Source organism: Octodon degus, unplaced genomic scaffold (assembly GCF_000260255.1).
Source record: "Octodon degus isolate 3935 unplaced genomic scaffold, OctDeg1.0 scaffold00097, whole genome shotgun sequence".
Lineage (NCBI taxonomy): Eukaryota > Metazoa > Chordata > Mammalia > Rodentia > Octodontidae > Octodon > Octodon degus.
The window spans coordinates 10,678,271-10,682,556 of record NW_004524673.1 but is presented as its reverse complement, the minus strand read 5'-3'; the positions used below and the strand labels follow the sequence as shown (position 1 = coordinate 10,682,556).

Genomic DNA, 4,286 nt, shown 5'->3' with positions numbered 1-4,286 from the left:
TGGTTTTGATATCAGTGTAATACTTGCCTCCAGGAATGATTTTGAGAGGATTGCTTCCTTTTCTATTTCATCTAAGAATTTCAGGAATATAGGGACTGTATCTTCTGTAAATATCTTGTAGTATTCTGCTGTGAATCCATCCGGACCTGCACTTTTCTTTGTGGGTAGGTTGTTCATTCCATCTCGTATTTCATTGGCTGTTATTGGGTATTGAGAGTGGTTATATCTTGTCTATTCAGTTGTAGTAATTTGTACCTTTCTAGGAATCTGTCTATTTCTTTTGTGTCTTCTATTCTTTGAGAGTAAAGATTCTCGAAGCAGCTATTGACTATCTTCTGAATTTCCCTGGATCTCTGGTAATTATACCTTTTCATTCCTTATTGCTTATATTTGAATTTTTTCTTCCCTCTTTTTGATGAGGATAGCTAGGGGTTTATCAATTTTATTTAATTTTTCAAAGAACCAGGTTTTTGTTTCATTAATTCTTTGAATTGTCTTCTTTGTCTCAATTGAATTAATTTCTTCTCTAATCTTTATTATTTCTTGCTGTCTTTGTGCTCTGGGTTTGGTTTGTTCTTCCTTTTGTAGTTGTTGAAGGTGCAGCATTAGGGTATTTATTTGTTCCCATATTGTTTTCCTAGTTTGTGAGTTCAAAGCTATGCATTTTCCTCTGAGAACTTCTTTCATCATAATCCATGAATTACAACATGTCTTGCTTGAATTTTCATTAAATTGTAGACATTGTTGAATTTCTTGTTTAATTTCATCAGTGACCCATTGGTTGCTGAGTACGGTGTCATTTAATTTCCATGTATTTAGGAATTTTTTTCTGGTTTCTTTTGTCGTTTATTTTCAGTTTCATTTCACTGTGGTCAGATAATGTGCATGGGATAATTTCTGTTTTCTTGCATATACTTAAGCATGACCTATGGACCAGTATGTGGTCCATTTTCAAAAATGACTCATGTGCAGCTGAGAAAAATGTGTATTCAACTGTGCTTGTGTGGAACACTCTGTATATGTCCACCAATTCCATTTGTTTCAAGTTCTGGTTCCATTCTGTTATTTATTTGCTAAGTTTTTGTCTGCTTGTTCTATCTTTTGGGGATTAGGGGGTGTTAAGGTCTCTTGTTAAGATTGTGGTATTGGATATTAGATTTGTCATGTCCATTAAGATTTGCTTTATATAGTTTGGTGCTCCTGTGTTTGGTGCATACACATTTATGAGTGCGACCTCTTCCTCTTGAATTTTTCCCTAACCAGTATATAGTGGCCTTCTTTATTTCACTTGATTATTCTTGGTTTGAAGTTGAGACTGTCTGAGAATAGGATTGCTAACCCTGCTTTTTTCTGATGTGCTCGGGCATGTAATGTTGTGTTCTATCCTTTGACTTTTAGCCTATGAATGTCTTTATGAGTTACATGTGTTTCTTGTATATAGCATATTGTTGGATTTTGTTTCCTAATCCACTGTGCCAGTCTATTTCTCTTAGTTGGTGAATTGAGTTCATTTACATTGATCGTTAGTATTGAGATATATAGACTTACGTTTGACATGTTATGTGCCTGTTGTGGTTTACTCCTTTTTTTCCTGTGTTTAATTGCTTGCCCTATTTACTTGCTTCCTTCTGATCTCATTTGTGGAGTTCTGTTCATTTTGGTCTCCCTCTAGAACATCTTTCAGTAGTATGTGTAGTGTTGTCTTTGTCATAAAAATATGGATTGCTTCACGAATTTGAATGTCTTCTTTGCACCTAGGCCATGCTTTTCTTCTCTGTATCGTTCCAATTTTAGTATATGTGCTGCCGAAGCAAGTACTCCTTTTTATTTTTTAATAATTTCTTCCAATTTCAAAATTATCTACTGCACATTTTAGAATTTATTTACTCTTTGAGTTTATGAATCCAGGGAGACAATATACTGTTGAGATGTGAACCTGCTTTATTTCAGTTGGTATGATATCAAGTTGCATTCATTTACCTGTAAAAGTCTTAAGTTTATCCTTCTTTTTGACTGAATAGTACTCCATTTTATAAGAATATCATGCATTCCTTAGTTTACAAACATTTGTGTTATTTCCAGGATTTAGTTATTACAAATTGTGTTGCTATAAACATTGGTGCATGTAATTATCACTGTGGTATGACGTTTTAATTATTTTAGGAAGTTAACTAGAAAAAGTAATATTTGTGTCAATTGGGACTGACCTCTAGTCCTAGCATTTTCAGGACTATCCACACAGATTTCCACAGAGGTTGCACCAAGGTTCACTCGCACCAACTGTTGCAATGCATCCCTTTCCCATTGGCCCTTCCATCACTTGTCATTGGTTTATTTCTTGATCATAGCAATTCTTTCTGGAGTGAGATGGAATGTCAGAATTTTATTTTTCATCTCTTGAATAACTAATGATGCTGAACATTTTTTCATATATTTATTTACCATTTGTATCTGTTCATTTGCGAAGTGTGTATGTATCTCAGATATCCATTTTTGGGTTAAGTCTTTGAATTTGGTTGATCTCATTTTTTTTCTAATTCTTTATATATCAGAGGGACAACTGTCTAATTTTTTCCCAATTTATGTGTTATCTTTTCACTTTATTATTGATCTTGTTTATATGAATTTTTTTAATAAAATAAAGTCCTCCCTGTGGATTACTGGAAGTGTTTCTCAGACAGCTCGAATTTTGCTCATGAACTTTTTGCCTACACCTATATCTTCAAGAATTCTACCTCCTTTCTCTTCATGATTTTGTGTTTCTGTCTTAATATTTAGATCTTGGATCCATTTTTACTTTAGTTTACTGTGTAATGATAGTCACAAGTCTAGTTCTAGTCTTCAGCATATAAAGATCCAGTTATTTCAGCATCATTTATTAGACTAGCAATCCATTATGGTGTCCAAAGCAGACAATGGCATGAAACTGAAATAAGAAAAGAATTAAAGGAGGGGCCGGGGAGTTGGCTCAGTAGGATAAGCGCTTGACTGGCAAACGCAAGGATCTGAGATCAATCCCCCGTTCCAAAAAAAAAAAAAAAAAAAAAAAAGAATTAAAGGAAGAGATGAACAAAAGTGAGGCCTATTGGCTCAAGGAGAAGCTTACAGGAGAGTGAATTTCAAAATCAAAGTTGAGTCAGTCTTCAGGGAGACCTTTTGGCCCACTAGAAATTATGAATTCTACAAATTATTTGAAAGAGATGTGCCTGTGCTTCCCACATATTCTAGGACAAAAGAAAATATTTGCAAATAAAATATCACTGAAGATAAATAGAGACAAACTAATTAGATGACTTTTCCCCCTCTAAAATGTAGTAAAGACTTTAAGAGAGCATATAGGTTCAAAATATTTCATTTCTAAAGAAATAGTTTCAATATTTATGAAGTTTCAGGAATTCAGAGAAAAAAGATAATTTTGAAAATATTAGATGAAAAAATAAAACAAGCCAATTTAAATACACATACTAAAACATTGTACATGAAAATAAATTTCATGTTTGATAAATATTTACAGTAAGTACCTATACAATAGAGGTCATAGTTTTTATAAACATCATGCAGTAAACAAAAATGTTTTCTTAATGACCTTAAAATATCTTAAGAAATTGTAAATTGAGTGTATCTTCTATATTTCCTCGATTTTTATTGGATCCCATTAGGTGCAGTGTTTTATATCTATTTTAATACTCTGTTGATATTTGTATCTGTATTTTATGAATACTGAAGCTAATTAGAATTGGCTTTATGAGTACTATACCATTAGAGAGTGACAGAGCCCCTTGTCCTGCTGGTGAAAAGAAACTGCGGACACATTGATGGTTGCCTCCTCCAAATCCTCCTCTTTCACTTTTTTCATTGTCCCTGTTAATGGATATTTAAGAGAGCTCAGCTACACCTCACATACATGGGGCACAATGCTTAATCAGTTTTTGTTTGTTTGTTTTTTGGCGGTACCAGGGATCAAACTTGGGACCTTGAGCTTGCCAGGCAGACACTTTTGCCACTGACCTATCTCCCAGGCCCTTTAATCAGTTTATCAATGAATGAGATACCATTTTTTTATTAATCATGAATGTTAATATCATACTTTATAATGAGAACATTAAATCAAATTATAATTTTCAAAGATACTACTTTCATTTACCAAATTGTAAATAATAACAAATTTTAAAATGAGATATCATTTTCAGTTTTCAAGTTTTAAATAACTTTTTTTTCCTAACTGAAGTTGGATATTTTTAGCTTCATATTCTTAAATGAAAATATGCCTTTGTTTGTTTTTGAAA

The 4,286-nt window shown here is 32.9% G+C and overlaps 1 non-coding gene across 1 annotated transcript; it reads right to left on the bottom strand.

The window, feature by feature from the left end:
• Positions 1-1,711: 1,711 nt before the first annotated feature.
• On the bottom strand, positions 1,712-1,818 carry LOC111818609. Its single transcript, XR_002822561.1, has one exon. It is a non-coding gene; the product is annotated as a U6 spliceosomal RNA (small nuclear RNA).
• Between the last annotated feature and the right edge of the window lie 2,468 nt (positions 1,819-4,286).